Consider the following 20418-nt stretch of genomic DNA (forward strand, 5'->3'; position numbering starts at 1 on the left):
GGCCACGCCCCAATGTTTTGAATTTTCTCCAAAAGTAAAGTAGTTGCAAACTCATGCTTTTAGAGACTTGTTTGGGCTCATGAGAGGAGTAGAAAAACATCAAAAATTTCAGTCCTGCATGATTCTACCAAGAAATGTGTGTTCATTGAAACCGCTGGTTTTTGATAGTTTGGGCCCTATTGAATAATGAATGTTTTGAATTTTCTCCAAAAGTAAAGTAGTTGCAAACTCATCCTTTTAGAAACTTGTTTGGGCTGTTGAGAGGTGTAAAAAACCATCAAAAATTTCAATCCTGCATGATTATACCAAGAAATGTGATTCTTCATTCAAAACGCTGGTTTTTGCTATTGGGCTGTTTTGAGTAATGAATGTTTTGAATTTTCTCCAAAAGTAAAGTAGTTGCAAACTCATGCTTTTAGAGACTTGTTTGGGCTCATGAGAGGAGTAGAAAAACATCAAAAATTTCAGTCCTGCATGATTCTACCAAGAAATGTGTGTTCATTCAAACCGCTGGTTTTTGATAGTTTGGGCCCTATTGAATAATGAATGTTTTGAATTTTCTCCAAAAGTAAAGTAGTTGCAAACTAATTCTTTTAGAAACTTGTTTGGGCTGTTGAGAGGAGTAAAAAACCATCAAAAATTTCAATCCTGCATGATTTTACCAAGAAATGTGATTCTTCATTCAAAACCTGATTTTTGCTATTGGGCTCTATTGAATAATGAATGTTTTGAATTTTCTCCAAAAGTAAAGTAGTTGCAAACTCATGCTTTTAGAGACTTGTTTGGGCTCATGAGAGGAGTAGAAAAACATCAAAAATTTCAGTCCTGCATGATTCTACCAAGAAATGTGTGTTCAATGAAACCGCTGGTTTTTGATAGTTTGGGCCCTATTGAATAATGAATGTTTTGAATTTTCTCCAAAAGTAAAGTAGTTGCAAACTCATCCTTTTAGAAACTTGTTTGGGCTGTTGAGAGGAGTAAAAAACCATCAAAAATTTCAATCCTGCATGATTCTACCAAGAAATGTGATTCTTCATTCAAAACGCTGGTTTTTGCTATTGGGCTCTTTTGAGTAATGAATGTTTTGAATTTTCTCCAAAAGTAAAGTAGTTGCAAACTCATGCTTTTAGAGACTTGTTTGGGCTCATGAGAGGAGTAGAAAAACATCAAAAATTTCAGTCCTGCATGATTCTACCAAGAAATGTGTGTTCATTGAAACCGCTGGTTTTTGATAGTTTGGGCCCTATTGAATAATGAATGTTTTGAATTTTCTCCAAAAGTAAAGTAGTTGCAAACTCATCCTTTTAGAAACTTGTTTGGGCTGTTGAGAGGAGTAAAAAACCATCAAAAATTTCAATCCTGCATGATTTTACCAAGAAATGTGATTCTTCATTCAAAACGCTGGTTTTTGCTATTGGGCTCTATTGAATAATGAATGTTTTGAATTTTCTCCAAAAGTAAAGTAGTTGCAAACTCATGCTTTTAGAGACTTGTTTGGGCTCATGAGAGGAGTAGAAAAACATCAAAAATTTCAGTCCTGCATGATTCTACCAAGAAATGTGTGTTCATTGAAACCGCTGGTTTTTGATAGTTTGGGCCCTATTGAATAATGAATGTTTTGAATTTTCTCCAAAAGTAAAGTAGTTGCAAACTCATCCTTTTAGAAACTTGTTTGGGCTGTTGAGAGGAGTAAAAAACCATCAAAAATTTCAATCCTGCATGATTTTACCAAGAAATGTGATTCTTCATTCAAAACCTGATTTTTGCTATTGGGCTCTATTGAATAGTGAATGTTTTGAATTTTCTCCAAAAGTAAAGTATTTGCAAACTCATGCTTTTAGAGACTTGTTTGGGCTCATGAGAGGAGTAGAAAAACATCAAAAATTTCAGTCCTGCATGATTCTACCAAGAAATGTGTGTTCATTGAAACCGCTGGTTTTTGATAGTTTGGGCCCTATTGAATAATGAATGTTTTGAATTTTCTCCAAAAGTAAAGTAGTTGCAAACTCATCCTTTTAGAAACTTGTTTGGGCTGTTGAGAGGAGTAAAAAACCATCAAAAATTTCAATCCTGCATGATTCTACCAAGAAATGTGATTCTTCATTCAAAACCTGATTTTTGCTATTGGGCTCTATTGAATAATTAATGTTTTGAATTTTCTCCAAAAGTAAAGTAGTTGCAAACTCATGCTTTTAGAGACTTGTTTGGGCTCATGAGAGGAGTAGAAAAACATCAAAAATTTCAGTCCTGCATGATTCTACCAAGAAATGTGTGTTCATTGAAACCGCTGGTTTTTGATAGTTTGGGCCCTATTGAATAATGAATGTTTTGAATTTTCTCCAAAAGTAAAGTAGTTGCAAACTCATCCTTTTAGAAACTTGTTTGGGCTGTTGAGAGGAGTAAAAAACCATCAAAAATTTCAATCCTGCATGATTCTACCAAGAAATGTGATTCTTCATTCAAACCTCTGGTTTTTGATATTTTGGGCCCTACTGAATAATGAATGTTTTGAATTTTCTCCAAAAGTAAAGTAGTTGCAAACTCATCCTTTTAGAAACTTGTTTGGGCTGTTGAGAGGAGTAAAAAACCATCAAAAATTTCAATCCTGCATGATTCTACCAAGAAATGTGATTCTTCATTCAAAACCTGATTTTTGCTATTGGGCTCTATTGAATAATGAATGTTTTGAATTTTCTCCAAAAGTAAAGTAGTTGCAAACTCAGGCTTTTAGAGACTTGTTTGGGCTCATGAGAGGAGTAGAAAAACATCAAAAATTTCAGTCCTGCATGATTCTACCAAGAAATGTGTGTTCATTGAAACCGCTGGTTTTTGATAGTTTGGGCCCTATTGAATAATGAATGTTTTGAATTTTCTCCAAAAGTAAAGTAGTTGCAAACTCATCCTTTTAGAAACTTGTTTGGGCTGTTGAGAGGAGTAAAAAACCATCAAAAATTTCAATCCTGCATGATTTTACCAAGAAATGTGATTCTTCATTCAAAACCTGATTTTTGCTATTGGGCTCTATTGAATAGTGAATGTTTTGAATTTTCTCCAAAAGTAAAGTATTTGCAAACTCATGCTTTTAGAGACTTGTTTGGGCTCATGAGAGGAGTAGAAAAACATCAAAAATTTCAGTCCTGCATGATTCTACCAAGAAATGTGTGTTCATTGAAACCGCTGGTTTTTGATAGTTTGGGCCCTATTGAATAATGAATGTTTTGAATTTTCTCCAAAAGTAAAGTAGTTGCAAACTCATCCTTTTAGAAACTTGTTTGGGCTGTTGAGAGGAGTAAAAAACCATCAAAAATTTCAATCCTGCATGATTCTACCAAGAAATGTGATTCTTCATTCAAAACCTGATTTTTGCTATTGGGCTCTATTGAATAATTAATGTTTTGAATTTTCTCCAAAAGTAAAGTAGTTGCAAACTCATGCTTTTAGAGACTTGTTTGGGCTCATGAGAGGAGTAGAAAAACATCAAAAATTTCAGTCCTGCATGATTCTACCAAGAAATGTGTGTTCATTGAAACCGCTGGTTTTTGATAGTTTGGGCCCTATTGAATAATGAATGTTTTGAATTTTCTCCAAAAGTAAAGTAGTTGCAAACTCATCCTTTTAGAAACTTGTTTGGGCTGTTGAGAGGAGTAAAAAACCATCAAAAATTTCAATCCTGCATGATTCTACCAAGAAATGTGATTCTTCATTCAAACCTCTGGTTTTTGATATTTTGGGCCCTACTGAATAATGAATGTTTTGAATTTTCTCCAAAAGTAAAGTAGTTGCAAACTCATCCTTTTAGAAACTTGTTTGGGCTGTTGAGAGGAGTAAAAAACCATCAAAAATTTCAATCCTGCATGATTCTACCAAGAAATGTGATTCTTCATTCAAAACCTGATTTTTGCTATTGGGCTCTATTGAATAATGAATGTTTTGAATTTTCTCCAAAAGTAAAGTAGTTGCAAACTCAGGCTTTTAGAGACTTGTTTGGGCTCATGAGAGGAGTAGAAAAACATCAAAAATTTCAGTCCTGCATGATTCTACCAAGAAATGTGTGTTCATTGAAACCGCTGGTTTTTGATAGTTTGGGCCCTATTGAATAATGAATGTTTTGAATTTTCTCCAAAAGTAAAGTAGTTGCAAACTCATCCTTTTAGAAACTTGTTTGGGCTGTTGAGAGGAGTAAAAACCATCAAAAATTTCAATCCTGCATGATTCTACCAAGAAATGTGATTCTTCATTCAAAACGCTGGTTTTTGCTATTGGGCTCTATTGAATAATGAATGTTTTGAATTTTCTCCAAAAGTAAAGTAGTTGCAAACTCATGCTTTTAGAGACTTGTTTGGGCTCATGAGAGGAGTAGAAAAACATCAAAAATTTCAGTCCTGCATGAATCTACCAAGAAATGTGTGTTCATTGATACCGCTGTTTTTTGATAGTTTGGGCCCTATTGAATAATGAATGTTTTGAATTTTCTCCAAAAGTAAAGTAGTTGCAAACTCATCCTTTTAGAATCTTGTTTGGGCTGTTGAGAGGAGTAAAAAACCATCAAAAATTTCAATCCTGCATGATTTTACCATGAAATGTGATTCTTCATTCAAAACCTGATTTTTGCTATTGGGCTCTATTGAATAGTGAATGTTTTGAATTTTCTCCAAAAGTAAAGTAGTTGCAAACTCATGCTTTTAGAGACTTGTTTGGGCTCATGAGAGGAGTAGAAAAACATCAAAAATTTCAGTCCTGCATGATTCTACCAAGAAATGTGTGTTCATTGAAACCGCTGGTTTTTGATAGTTTGGGCCCTATTGAATAATGAATGTTTTGAATTTTCTCCAAAAGTAAAGTAGTTGCAAACTCATCCTTTTAGAAACTTGTTTGGGCTGTTGAGAGGAGTAAAAAACCATCAAAAATTTCAATCCTGCATGATTTTACCAAGAAATGTGATTCTTCATTCAAAACGCTGGTTTTTGCTATTGGGCTCTATTGAATAATGAATGTTTTGAATTTTCTCCAAAAGTAAAGTAGTTGCAAACTCATGCTTTTAGAGACTTGTTTGGGCTCATGAGAGGAGTAGAAAAACATCAAAAATTTCAGTCCTGCATGATTCTACCAAGAAATGTGTGTTCATTGAAACCGCTGGTTTTTGATAGTTTGGGCCCTATTGAATAATGAATGTTTTGAATTTTCTCCAAAAGTAAAGTAGTTGCAAACTCATCCTTTTAGAAACTTGTTTGGGCTGTTGAGAGGAGTAAAAAACCATCAAAAATTTCAATCCTGCATGATTTTACCAAGAAATGTGATTCTTCATTCAAAACCTGATTTTTGCTATTGGGCTCTATTGAATAGTGAATGTTTTGAATTTTCTCCAAAAGTAAAGTATTTGCAAACTCATGCTTTTAGAGACTTGTTTGGGCTCATGAGAGGAGTAGAAAAACATCAAAAATTTCAGTCCTGCATGATTCTACCAAGAAATGTGTGTTCATTGAAACCGCTGGTTTTTGTTAGTTTGGGCCCTATTGAATAATGAATGTTTTGAATTTTCTCCAAAAGTAAAGTAGTTGCAAACTCATCCTTTTAGAAACTTGTTTGGGCTGTTGAGAGGAGTAAAAAACCATCAAAAATTTCAATCCTGCATGATTTTACCAAGAAATGTGATTCTTCATTCAAAACCTGATTTTTGCTATTGGGCTCTATTGAATAATGAATGTTTTGAATTTTCTCCAAAAGTAAAGTAGTTGCAAACTCATGCTTTTAGAGACTTGTTTGGGCTCATGAGAGGAGTAGAAAAACATCAAAAATTTCAGTCCTGCATGATTCTACCAAGAAATGTGTGTTCATTGAAACCGCTGGTTTTTGATAGTTTGGGCCCTATTGAATAATGAATGTTTTGAATTTTCTCCAAAAGTAAAGTAGTTGCAAACTCATCCTTTTAGAAACTTGTTTGGGCTGTGGAGAGGAGTAAAAAACCATCAAAAATTTCAATCCTGCATGATTTTACCAAGAAATGTGATTCTTCATTCAAAACCTGATTTTTGCTATTGGGCTCTATTGAATAGTGAATGTTTTGAATTTTCTCCAAAAGTAAAGTATTTGCAAACTCATGCTTTTAGAGACTTGTTTGGGCTCATGAGAGGAGTAGAAAAACATCAAAAATTTCAGTCCTGCATGATTCTACCAAGAAATGTGTGTTCATTGAAACCGCTGGTTTTTGATAGTTTGGGCCCTATTGAATAATGAATGTTTTGAATTTTCTCCAAAAGTAAAGTAGTTGCAAACTCATCCTTTTAGAAACTTGTTTGGGCTGTTGAGAGGAGTAAAAAACCATCAAAAATTTCAATCCTGCATGATTCTACCAAGAAATGTGATTCTTCATTCAAAACCTGATTTTTGCTATTGGGCTCTATTGAATAATTAATGTTTTGAATTTTCTCCAAAAGTAAAGTAGTTGCAAACTCATGCTTTTAGAGACTTGTTTGGGCTCATGAGAGGAGTAGAAAAACATCAAAAATTTCAGTCCTGCATGATTCTACCAAGAAATGTGTGTTCATTGAAACCGCTGGTTTTTGATAGTTTGGGCCCTATTGAATAATGAATGTTTTGAATTTTCTCCAAAAGTAAAGTAGTTGCAAACTCATCCTTTTAGAAACTTGTTTGGGCTGTTGAGAGGAGTAAAAAACCATCAAAAATTTCAATCCTGCATGATTCTACCAAGAAATGTGATTCTTCATTCAAACCTCTGGTTTTTGATATTTTGGGCCCTACTGAATAATGAATGTTTTGAATTTTCTCCAAAAGTAAAGTAGTTGCAAACTCATCCTTTTAGAAACTTGTTTGGGCTGTTGAGAGGAGTAAAAAACCATCAAAAATTTCAATCCTGCATGATTCTACCAAGAAATGTGATTCTTCATTCAAAACCTGATTTTTGCTATTGGGCTCTATTGAATAATGAATGTTTTGAATTTTCTCCAAAAGTAAAGTAGTTGCAAACTCAGGCTTTTAGAGACTTGTTTGGGCTCATGAGAGGAGTAGAAAAACATCAAAAATTTCAGTCCTGCATGATTCTACCAAGAAATGTGTGTTCATTGAAACCGCTGGTTTTTGATAGTTTGGGCCCTATTGAATAATGAATGTTTTGAATTTTCTCCAAAAGTAAAGTAGTTGCAAACTCATCCTTTTAGAAACTTGTTTGGGCTGTTGAGAGGAGTAAAAACCATCAAAAATTTCAATCCTGCATGATTCTACCAAGAAATGTGATTCTTCATTCAAAACGCTGGTTTTTGCTATTGGGCTCTATTGAATAATGAATGTTTTGAATTTTCTCCAAAAGTAAAGTAGTTGCAAACTCATGCTTTTAGAGACTTGTTTGGGCTCATGAGAGGAGTAGAAAAACATCAAAAATTTCAGTCCTGCATGAATCTACCAAGAAATGTGTGTTCATTGATACCGCTGTTTTTTGATAGTTTGGGCCCTATTGAATAATGAATGTTTTGAATTTTCTCCAAAAGTAAAGTAGTTGCAAACTCATCCTTTTAGAATCTTGTTTGGGCTGTTGAGAGGAGTAAAAAACCATCAAAAATTTCAATCCTGCATGATTTTACCATGAAATGTGATTCTTCATTCAAAACCTGATTTTTGCTATTGGGCTCTATTGAATAGTGAATGTTTTGAATTTTCTCCAAAAGTAAAGTAGTTGCAAACTCATGCTTTTAGAGACTTGTTTGGGCTCATGAGAGGAGTAGAAAAACATCAAAAATTTCAGTCCTGCATGATTCTACCAAGAAATGTGTGTTCATTGAAACCGCTGGTTTTTGATAGTTTGGGCCCTATTGAATAATGAATGTTTTGAATTTTCTCCAAAAGTAAAGTAGTTGCAAACTCATCCTTTTAGAAACTTGTTTGGGCTGTTGAGAGGAGTAAAAAACCATCAAAAATTTCAATCCTGCATGATTTTACCAAGAAATGTGATTCTTCATTCAAAACGCTGGTTTTTGCTATTGGGCTCTATTGAATAATGAATGTTTTGAATTTTCTCCAAAAGTAAAGTAGTTGCAAACTCATGCTTTTAGAGACTTGTTTGGGCTCATGAGAGGAGTAGAAAAACATCAAAAATTTCAGTCCTGCATGATTCTACCAAGAAATGTGTGTTCATTGAAACCGCTGGTTTTTGATAGTTTGGGCCCTATTGAATAATGAATGTTTTGAATTTTCTCCAAAAGTAAAGTAGTTGCAAACTCATCCTTTTAGAAACTTGTTTGGGCTGTTGAGAGGAGTAAAAAACCATCAAAAATTTCAATCCTGCATGATTTTACCAAGAAATGTGATTCTTCATTCAAAACCTGATTTTTGCTATTGGGCTCTATTGAATAGTGAATGTTTTGAATTTTCTCCAAAAGTAAAGTATTTGCAAACTCATGCTTTTAGAGACTTGTTTGGGCTCATGAGAGGAGTAGAAAAACATCAAAAATTTCAGTCCTGCATGATTCTACCAAGAAATGTGTGTTCATTGAAACCGCTGGTTTTTGTTAGTTTGGGCCCTATTGAATAATGAATGTTTTGAATTTTCTCCAAAAGTAAAGTAGTTGCAAACTCATCCTTTTAGAAACTTGTTTGGGCTGTTGAGAGGAGTAAAAAACCATCAAAAATTTCAATCCTGCATGATTTTACCAAGAAATGTGATTCTTCATTCAAAACCTGATTTTTGCTATTGGGCTCTATTGAATAATGAATGTTTTGAATTTTCTCCAAAAGTAAAGTAGTTGCAAACTCATGCTTTTAGAGACTTGTTTGGGCTCATGAGAGGAGTAGAAAAACATCAAAAATTTCAGTCCTGCATGATTCTACCAAGAAATGTGTGTTCATTGAAACCGCTGGTTTTTGATAGTTTGGGCCCTATTGAATAATGAATGTTTTGAATTTTCTCCAAAAGTAAAGTAGTTGCAAACTCATTCTTTTAGAAACTTGTTTGGGCTGTTGAGAGGAGTAAAAAACCATCAAAAATTTCAATCCTGCATGATTTTACCAAGAAATGTGATTCTTCATTCAAAACGCTGGTTTTTGCTATTGGGCTCTATTGAATAATGAATGTTTTGAATTTTCTCCAAAAGTAAAGTAGTTGCAAACTCATGCTTTTAGAGACTTGTTTGGGCTCATGAGAGGAGTAGAAAAACATCAAAAATTTCAGTCCTGCATGATTCTACCAAGAAATGTGTGTTCATTGAAACCGCTGGTTTTTGATAGTTTGGGCCCTATTGAATAATGAATGTTTTGAATTTTCTCCAAAAGTAAAGTAGTTGCAAACTCATCCTTTTAGAAACTTGTTTGGGCTGTTGAGAGGAGTAAAAAACCATCAAAAATTTAAATCCTGCATGATTCTACCAAGAAATGTGATTCTTCATTCAAAACCTGATTTTTGCTATTGGGCTCTATTGAATAATGAATGTTTTGAATTTTCTCCAAAAGTAAAGTAGTTGCAAACTCATGCTTTTAGAGACTTGTTTGGGCTCATGAGAGGAGTAGAAAAACATCAAAAATTTCAGTCCTGCATGATTCAACCAAGAAATGTGTGTTCATTCAAACCGCTGGTTTTTGATAGTTTGGGCCCTATTGAATAATGAATGTTTTGAATTTTCTCCAAAAGTAAAGTAGTTGCAAACTCATCCTTTTAGAAACTTGTTTGGGCTGTTGAGAGGAGTAAAAAACCATCAAAAATTTCAATCCTGCATGATTTTACCAAGAAATGTGATTCTTCATTCAAAACCTGATTTTTTCTATTGGGCTCTATTGAATAATGAATGTTTTGAATTTTCTTCAAAAGTAAAGTAGTTGCAAACTCATGCTTTTAGAGACTTGTTTGGGCTCATGAGAGGAGTAGAAAAACATCAAAAATTTCAGTCCTGCATGATTCTACCAAGAAATGTGTGTTCATTGAAACCGCTGGTTTTTGATAGTTTGGGCCCTATTGAATAATGAATGTTTTGAATTTTCTCCAAAAGTAAAGTAGTTGCAAACTCATCGTTTTAGAAACTTGTTTGGGCTGTTGAGAGGAGTAAAAAACCATCAAAAATTTCAATCCTGCATGATTCTACCAAGAAATGTGATTCTTCATTCAAAACGCTGGTTTTAGCTATTGGGCTCTTTTGAGTAATGATTGTTTTGAATTTTCTCCAAAAGTAAAGTAGTTGCAAGCTCATGCTTTTAGAGACTTGTTTGGGCTCATGAGAGGAGTAGAAAAACATCAAAAATTTCAGTCCTGCATGATTCTACCAAGAAATGTGTGTTCATTCAAACCGCTGGTTTTTGATAGTTTGGGCCATATTGAATAATGAATGTTTTGAATTTTCTCCAAAAGTAAAGTAGTTGCAAACTCATCCTTTTAGAAACTTGTTTGGGCTGTTGAGAGGAGTAAAAAACCATCAAAAATTTCAATCCTGCATGATTTTATCAAGAAATGTGATTCATTCAAAACCTGATTTTTGCTATTGGGCTCTATTGCATAATGAATGTTTTGAATTTTCTCCAAAAGTAAAGTAGTTGCAAACTCATGCTTTTAGAGACTTGTTTGGGCTCATGAGAGGAGTAGAAAAACATCAAAAATTTCAGTCCTGCATGATTCTACCAAGAAATGTGTGTTCATTGAAACCGCTGGTTTTTGATAGTTTGGGCCCTATTGAATAATGAATGTTTTGAATTTTCTCCAAAAGTAAAGTAGTTGCAAACTCATCCTTTTAGAAACTTGTTTGGGCTGTTGAGAGGAGTAAAAAACCATCAAAAATTTCAATCCTGCATGATTTTACCAAGAAATGTGATTCTTCATTCAAAACGCTGGTTTTTGCTATTGGGCTCTATTGAATAATGAATGTTTTGAATTTTCTCCAAAAGTAAAGTAGTTGCAAACTCATGCTTTTAGAGACTTGTTTGGGCTCATGAGAGGAGTAGAAAAACATCAAAAATTTCAGTCCTGCATGATTCTACCAAGAAATGTGTGTTCATTGAAACCGCTGGTTTTTGATAGTTTGGGCCCTATTGAATAATGAATGTTTTGAATTTTCTCCAAAAGTAAAGTAGTTGCAAACTCATCCTTTTAGAAACTTGTTTGGGCTGTTGAGAGGAGTAAAAAACCATCAAAAATTTCAATCCTGCATGATTTTACCAAGAAATGTGATTCTTCATTCAAAACCTGATTTTTGCTATTGGGCTCTATTGAATAGTGAATGTTTTGAATTTTCTCCAAAAGTAAAGTATTTGCAAACTCATGCTTTTAGAGACTTGTTTGGGCTCATGAGAGGAGTAGAAAAACATCAAAAATTTCAGTCCTGCATGATTCTACCAAGAAATGTGTGTTCATTGAAACCGCTGGTTTTTGATAGTTTGGGCCCTATTGAATAATGAATGTTTTGAATTTTCTCCAAAAGTAAAGTAGTTGCAAACTCATCCTTTTAGAAACTTGTTTGGGCTGTTGAGAGGAGTAAAAAACCATCAAAAATTTCAATCCTGCATGATTCTACCAAGAAATGTGATTCTTCATTCAAAACCTGATTTTTGCTATTGGGCTCTATTGAATAATGAATGTTTTGAATTTTCTCCAAAAGTAAAGTAGTTGCAAACTCATGCTTTTAGAGACTTGTTTGGGCTCATGAGAGGAGTAGAAAAACATCAAAAATTTCAGTCCTGCATGATTCTACCAAGAAATGTGTGTTCATTGAAACCGCTGGTTTTTGATAGTTTGGGCCCTATTGAATAATGAATGTTTTGAATTTTCTCCAAAAGTAAAGTAGTTGCAAACTCATCCTTTTAGAAACTTGTTTGGGCTGTTGAGAGGTGTAAAAAACCATCAAAAATTTCAATCCTGCATGATTATACCAAGAAATGTGATTCTTCATTCAAAACGCTGGTTTTTGCTATTGGGCTGTTTTGAGTAATGAATGTTTTGAATTTTCTCCAAAAGAAAAGTAGTTGCAAACTCATGCTTTTAGAGACTTGTTTGGGCTCATGAGAGGAGTAGAAAAACATCAAAAATTTCAGTCCTGCATGATTCTACCAAGAAATGTGTGTTCATTCAAACCGCTGGTTTTTGATAGTTTGGGCCCTATTGAATAATGAATGTTTTGAATTTTCTCCAAAAGTAAAGTAGTTGCAAACTAATTCTTTTAGAAACTTGTTTGGGCTGTTGAGAGGAGTAAAAAACCATCAAAAATTTCAATCCTGCATGATTTTACCAAGAAATGTGATTCTTCATTCAAAACCTGATTTTTGCTATTGGGCTCTATTGAATAATGAATGTTTTGAATTTTCTCCAAAAGTAAAGTAGTTGCAAACTCATGCTTTTAGAGACTTGTTTGGGCTCATGAGAGGAGTAGAAAAACATCAAAAATTTCAGTCCTGCATGATTCTACCAAGAAATGTGTGTTCAATGAAACCGCTGGTTTTTGATAGTTTGGGCCCTATTGAATAATGAATGTTTTGAATTTTCTCCAAAAGTAAAGTAGTTGCAAACTCATCCTTTTAGAAACTTGTTTGGGCTGTTGAGAGGAGTAAAAAACCATCAAAAATTTCAATCCTGCATGATTCTACCAAGAAATGTGATTCTTCATTCAAAACGCTGGTTTTTGCTATTGGGCTCTTTTGAGTAATGAATGTTTTGAATTTTCTCCAAAAGTAAAGTAGTTGCAAACTCATGCTTTTAGAGACTTGTTTGGGCTCATGAGAGGAGTAGAAAAACATCAAAAATTTCAGTCCTGCATGATTCTACCAAGAAATGTGTGTTCATTGAAACCGCTGGTTTTTGATAGTTTGGGCCCTATTGAATAATGAATGTTTTGAATTTTCTCCAAAAGTAAAGTAGTTGCAAACTCATCCTTTTAGAAACTTGTTTGGGCTGTTGAGAGGAGTAAAAAACCATCAAAAATTTCAATCCTGCATGATTCTACCAAGAAATGTGATTCTTGATTCAAAACCTGATTTTTGCTATTGGGCTCTATTGAATAATGAATGTTTTGAATTTTCTCCAAAAGTAAAGTAGTTGCAAACTCATGCTTTTAGAGACTTGTTTGGGCTCATGAGAGGAGTAGAAAAACATCAAAAATTTCAGTCCTGCATGATTCTACCAAGAAATGTGTGTTCATTGAAACCGCTGGTTTTTGATAGTTTGGGCCCTATTGAATAATGAATGTTTTGAATTTTCTCCAAAAGTAAAGTAGTTGCAAACTCATCCTTTTAGAAACTTGTTTGGGCTGTTGAGAGGAGTAAAAAACCATCAAAAATTTCAATCCTGCATGATTCTACCAAGAAATGTGATTCTTCATTCAAAACCTGATTTTTGCTATTGGGCTCTATTGAATAATGAATGTTTTGAATTTTCTCCAAAAATAAAGTAGTTGCAAACTCATCCTTTTAGAAACTTGTTTGGGCTGTTGAGAGGAGTAAAAAACCATCAAAAATTTCAATCCTGCATGATTCTACCAAGAAATGTGTGTTCATTGAAACCGCTGGTTTTTGATATTTTGGGCCCTATTGAATAATGAATGTTTTGAATTTTCTCCAAAAGTAAAGTAGTTGCAAACTCATCCTTTTAGAAACTTGTTTGGGCTGTTGAGAGGAGTAAAAAACCATCAAAAATTTCAATCCTGCATGATTCTACCAAGAAATGTGATTCTTCATTCAAAACCTGATTTTTGCTATTGGGCTCTACTGAATAATGAATGTTTTGAATTTTCTCCAAAAGTAAAGTAGTTGCAAACTCATGCTTTTAGAGACTTGTTTGGGCTCATGAGAGGAGTAGAAAAACATCAAAAATTTCAGTCCTGCATGATTCTACCAAGAAATGTGTGTTCATTGAAACCGCTGGTTTTTGATAGTTTGGGCCCTATTGAATAATGAATGTTTTGAATTTTCTCCAAAAGTAAAGTAGTTGCAAACTCATCCTTTTAGAAACTTGTTTGGGCTGTTGAGAGGAGTAAAAAACCATCAAAAATTTCAATCCTGCATGATTTTACCAAGAAATGTGATTCTTCATTCAAAACGCTGGTTTTTGCTATTGGGCTCTATTGAATAATGAATGTTTTGAATTTTCTCCAAAAGTAAAGTAGTTGCAAACTCATGCTTTTAGAGACTTGTTTGGGCTCATGAGAGGAGTAGAAAAACATCAAAAATTTCAGTCCTGCATGATTCTACCAAGAAATGTGTGTTCATTGAAACCGCTGGTTTTTGATAGTTTGGGCCCTATTGAATAATGAATGTTTTGAATTTTCTCCAAAAGTAAAGTAGTTGCAAACTCATCCTTTTAGAAACTTGTTTGGGCTGTTGAGAGGAGTAAAAAACCATCAAAAATTTCAATCCTGCATGATTTTACCAAGAAATGTGATTCTTCATTCAAAACCTGATTTTTGCTATTGGGCTCTATTGAATAGTGAATGTTTTGAATTTTCTCCAAAAGTAAAGTATTTGCAAACTCATGCTTTTAGAGACTTGTTTGGGCTCATGAGAGGAGTAGAAAAACATCAAAAATTTCAGTCCTGCATGATTCTACCAAGAAATGTGTGTTCATTGAAACCGCTGGTTTTTGATAGTTTGGGCCCTATTGAATAATGAATGTTTTGAATTTTCTCCAAAAGTAAAGTAGTTGCAAACTCATCCTTTTAGAAACTTGTTTGGGCTGTTGAGAGGAGTAAAAAACCATCAAAAATTTCAATCCTGCATGATTCTACCAAGAAATGTGATTCTTCATTCAAAACCTGATTTTTGCTATTGGGCTCTATTGAATAATTAATGTTTTGAATTTTCTCCAAAAGTAAAGTAGTTGCAAACTCATGCTTTTAGAGACTTGTTTGGGCTCATGAGAGGAGTAGAAAAACATCAAAAATTTCAGTCCTGCATGATTCTACCAAGAAATGTGTGTTCATTGAAACCGCTGGTTTTTGATAGTTTGGGCCCTATTGAATAATGAATGTTTTGAATTTTCTCCAAAAGTAAAGTAGTTGCAAACTCATCCTTTTAGAAACTTGTTTGGGCTGTTGAGAGGAGTAAAAAACCATCAAAAATTTCAATCCTGCATGATTCTACCAAGAAATGTGATTCTTCATTCAAACCTCTGGTTTTTGATATTTTGGGCCCTACTGAATAATGAATGTTTTGAATTTTCTCCAAAAGTAAAGTAGTTGCAAACTCATCCTTTTAGAAACTTGTTTGGGCTGTTGAGAGGAGTAAAAAACCATCAAAAATTTCAATCCTGCATGATTCTACCAAGAAATGTGATTCTTCATTCAAAACCTGATTTTTGCTATTGGGCTCTATTGAATAATGAATGTTTTGAATTTTCTCCAAAAGTAAAGTAGTTGCAAACTCAGGCTTTTAGAGACTTGTTTGGGCTCATGAGAGGAGTAGAAAAACATCAAAAATTTCAGTCCTGCATGATTCTACCAAGAAATGTGTGTTCATTGAAACCGCTGGTTTTTGATAGTTTGGGCCCTATTGAATAATGAATGTTTTGAATTTTCTCCAAAAGTAAAGTAGTTGCAAACTCATCCTTTTAGAAACTTGTTTGGGCTGTTGAGAGGAGTAAAAACCATCAAAAATTTCAATCCTGCATGATTCTACCAAGAAATGTGATTCTTCATTCAAAACGCTGGTTTTTGCTATTGGGCTCTATTGAATAATGAATGTTTTGAATTTTCTCCAAAAGTAAAGTAGTTGCAAACTCATGCTTTTAGAGACTTGTTTGGGCTCATGAGAGGAGTAGAAAAACATCAAAAATTTCAGTCCTGCATGATTCTACCAAGAAATGTGTGTTCATTGATACCGCTGTTTTATGATAGTTTGGGCCCTATTGAATAATGAATGTTTTGAATTTTCTCCAAAAGTAAAGTAGTTGCAAACTCATCCTTTTAGAATCTTGTTTGGGCTGTTGAGAGGAGTAAAAAACCATCAAAAATTTCAATCCTGCATGATTTTACCATGAAATGTGATTCTTCATTCAAAACCTGATTTTTGCTATTGGGCTCTATTGAATAGTGAATGTTTTGAATTTTCTCCAAAAGTAAAGTAGTTGCAAACTCATGCTTTTAGAGACTTGTTTGGGCTCATGAGAGGAGTAGAAAAACATCAAAAATTTCAGTCCTGCATGATTCTACCAAGAAATGTGTGTTCATTGAAACCGCTGGTTTTTGATAGTTTGGGCCCTATTGAATAATGAATGTTTTGAATTTTCTCCAAAAGTAAAGTAGTTGCAAACTCATCCTTTTAGAAACTTGTTTGGGCTGTTGAGAGGAGTAAAAAACCATCAAAAATTTCAATCCTGCATGATTTTACCAAGAAATGTGATTCTTCATTCAAAACGCTGGTTTTTGCTATTGGGCTCTATTGAATAATGAATGTTTTGAATTTTCTCCAAAAGTAAAGTAGTTGCAAACTCATGCTTTTAGAGACTTGTTTGGGCTCATGAGAGGAGTAGAAAAACATCAAAAATTTCAGTCCTGCATGATTCTACCAAGAAATGTGTGTTCATTGAAACCGCTGGTTTTTGATAGTTTGGGCCCTATTGAATAATGAATGTTTTGAATTTTCTCCAAAAGTAAAGTAGTTGCAAACTCATCCTTTTAGAAACTTGTTTGGGCTGTTGAGAGGAGTAAAAAACCATCAAAAATTTCAATCCTGCATGATTTTACCAAGAAATGTGATTCTTCATTCAAAACCTGATTTTTGCTATTGGGCTCTATTGAATAGTGAATGTTTTGAATTTTCTCCAAAAGTAAAGTATTTGCAAACTCATGCTTTTAGAGACTTGTTTGGGCTCATGAGAGGAGTAGAAAAACATCAAAAATTTCAGTCCTGCATGATTCTACCAAGAAATGTGTGTTCATTGAAACCGCTGGTTTTTGTTAGTTTGGGCCCTATTGAATAATGAATGTTTTGAATTTTCTCCAAAAGTAAAGTAGTTGCAAACTCATCCTTTTAGAAACTTGTTTGGGCTGTTGAGAGGAGTAAAAAACCATCAAAAATTTCAATCCTGCATGATTTTACCAAGAAATGTGATTCTTCATTCAAAACCTGATTTTTGCTATTGGGCTCTATTGAATAATGAATGTTTTGAATTTTCTCCAAAAGTAAAGTAGTTGCAAACTCATGCTTTTAGAGACTTGTTTGGGCTCATGAGAGGAGTAGAAAAACATCAAAAATTTCAGTCCTGCATGATTCTACCAAGAAATGTGTGTTCATTGAAACCGCTGGTTTTTGATAGTTTGGGCCCTATTGAATAATGAATGTTTTGAATTTTCTCCAAAAGTAAAGTAGTTGCAAACTCATTCTTTTAGAAACTTGTTTGGGCTGTTGAGAGGAGTAAAAAACCATCAAAAATTTCAATCCTGCATGATTTTACCAAGAAATGTGATTCTTCATTCAAAACGCTGGTTTTTGCTATTGGGCTCTATTGAATAATGAATGTTTTGAATTTTCTCCAAAAGTAAAGTAGTTGCAAACTCATGCTTTTACAGACTTGTTTGGGCTCATGAGAGGAGTAGAAAAACATCAAAAATTTCAGTCCTGCATGATTCTACCAAGAAATGTGTGTTCATTGATACCGCTGTTTTTTGATAGTTTGGGCCCTATTGAATAATGAATGTTTTGAATTTTCTCCAAAAGTAAAGTAGTTGCAAACTCATCCTTTTAGAATCTTGTTTGGGCTGTTGAGAGGAGTAAAAAACCATCAAAAATTTCAATCCTGCATGATTTTACCAAGAAATGTGATTCTTCATTCAAAACCTGATTTTTGCTATTGGGCTCTATTGAATAGTGAATGTTTTGAATTTTCTCCAAAAGTAAAGTAGTTGCAAACTCATGCTTTTAGAGACTTGTTTGGGCTCATGAGAGGAGTAGAAAAACATCAAAAATTTCAGTCCTGCATGATTCTACCAAGAAATGTGTGTTCATTGAAACCGCTGGTTTTTGATAGTTTGGGCCCTATTGAATAATGAATGTTTTGAATTTTCTCCAAAAGTAAAGTAGTTGCAAACTCATCCTTTTAGAAACTTGTTTGGGCTGTTGAGAGGAGTAAAAAACCATCAAAAATTTCAATCCTGCATGATTTTACCAAGAAATGTGATTCTTCATTCAAAACGCTGGTTTTTGCTATTGGGCTCTATTGAATAATGAATGTTTTGAATTTTCTCCAAAAGTAAAGTAGTTGCAAACTCATGCTTTTAGAGACTTGTTTGGGCTCATGAGAGGAGTAGAAAAACATCAAAAATTTCAGTCCTGCATGATTCTACCAAGAAATGTGTGTTCATTGAAACCGCTGGTTTTTGATAGTTTGGGCCCTATTGAATAATGAATGTTTTGAATTTTCTCCAAAAGTAAAGTAGTTGCAAACTCATCCTTTTAGAAACTTGTTTGGGCTGTTGAGAGGAGTAAAAAACCATCAAAAATTTCAATCCTGCATGATTTTACCAAGAAATGTGATTCTTCATTCAAAACCTGATTTTTGCTATTGGGCTCTATTGAATAGTGAATGTTTTGAATTTTCTCCAAAAGTAAAGTATTTGCAAACTCATGCTTTTAGAGACTTGTTTGGGCTCATGAGAGGAGTAGAAAAACATCAAAAATTTCAGTCCTGCATGATTCTACCAAGAAATGTGTGTTCATTGAAACCGCTGGTTTTTGATAGTTTGGGCCCTATTGAATAATGAATGTTTTGAATTTTCTCCAAAAGTAAAGTAGTTGCAAACTCATCCTTTTAGAAACTTGTTTGGGCTGTTGAGAGGAGTAAAAAACCATCAAAAATTTCAATCCTGCATGATTCTACCAAGAAATGTGATTCTTCATTCAAAACCTGATTTTTGCTATTGGGCTCTATTGAATAATGAATGTTTTGAATTTTCTCCAAAAGTAAAGTAGTTGCAAACTCATGCTTTTAGAGACTTGTTTGGGCTCATGAGAGGAGTAGAAAAACATCAAAAATTTCAGTCCTGCATGATTCTACCAAGAAATGTGTGTTCATTGAAACCGCTGGTTTTTGATAGTTTGGGCCCTATTGAATAATGAATGTTTTGAATTTTCTCCAAAAGTAAAGTAGTTGCAAACTCATCCTTTTAGAAACTTGTTTGGGCTGTTGAGAGGTGTAAAAAACCATCAAAAATTTCAATCCTGCATGATTATACCAAGAAATGTGATTCTTCATTCAAAACGCTGGTTTTTGCTATTGGGCTGTTTTGAGTAATGAATGTTTTGAATTTTCTCCAAAAGTAAAGTAGTTGCAAACTCATGCTTTTAGAGACTTGTTTGGGCTCATGAGAGGAGTAGAAAAACATCAAAAATTTCAGTCCTGCATGATTCTACCAAGAAATGTGTGTTCATTCAAACCGCTGGTTTTTGATAGTTTGGGCCCTATTGAATAATGAATGTTTTGAATTTTCTCCAAAAGTAAAGTAGTTGCAAACTAATTCTTTTAGAAACTTGTTTGGGCTGTTGAGAGGAGTAAAAAACCATCAAAAATTTCAATCCTGCATGATTTTACCAAGAAATGTGATTCTTCATTCAAAACCTGATTTTTGCTATTGGGCTCTATTGAATAATGAATGTTTTGAATTTTCTCCAAAAGTAAAGTAGTTGCAAACTCATGCTTTTAGAGACTTGTTTGGGCTCATGAGAGGAGTAGAAAAACATCAAAAATTTCAGTCCTGCATGATTCTACCAAGAAATGTGTGTTCAATGAAACCGCTGGTTTTTGATAGTTTGGGCCCTATTGAATAATGAATGTTTTGAATTTTCTCCAAAAGTAAAGTAGTTGCAAACTCATCCTTTTAGAAACTTGTTTGGGCTGTTGAGAGGAGTAAAAAACCATCAAAAATTTCAATCCTGCATGATTCTACCAAGAAATGTGATTCTTCATTCAAAACGCTGGTTTTTGCTATTGGGCTCTTTTGAGTAATGAATGTTTTGAATTTTCTCCAAAAGTAAAGTAGTTGCAAACTCATGCTTTTAGAGACTTGTTTGGGCTCATGAGAGGAGTAGAAAAACATCAAAAATTTCAGTCCTGCATGATTCTACCAAGAAATGTGTGTTCATTGAAACCGCTGGTTTTTGATAGTTTGGGCCCTATTGAATAATGAATGTTTTGAATTTTCTCCAAAAGTAAAGTAGTTGCAAACTCATCCTTTTAGAAACTTGTTTGGGCTGTTGAGAGGAGTAAAAAACCATCAAAAATTTCAATCCTGCATGATTCTACCAAGAAATGTGATTCTTGATTCAAAACCTGATTTTTGCTATTGGGCTCTATTGAATAATGAATGTTTTGAATTTTCTCCAAAAGTAAAGTAGCTGCAAACTCATGCTTTTAGAGACTTGTTTGGGCTCATGAGAGGAGTAGAAAAACATCAAAAATTTCAGTCCTGCATGATTCTACCAAGAAATGTGTGTTCATTGAAACCGCTGGTT

The sequence above is a fragment of the Dendrobates tinctorius genome, unplaced genomic scaffold (genome assembly GCF_039654945.1).
Source record: "Dendrobates tinctorius isolate UK_male_01 unplaced genomic scaffold, ASM3965494v1 ptg000033l, whole genome shotgun sequence".
NCBI classification, from domain to species: Eukaryota; Metazoa; Chordata; class Amphibia; order Anura; family Dendrobatidae; genus Dendrobates; species Dendrobates tinctorius.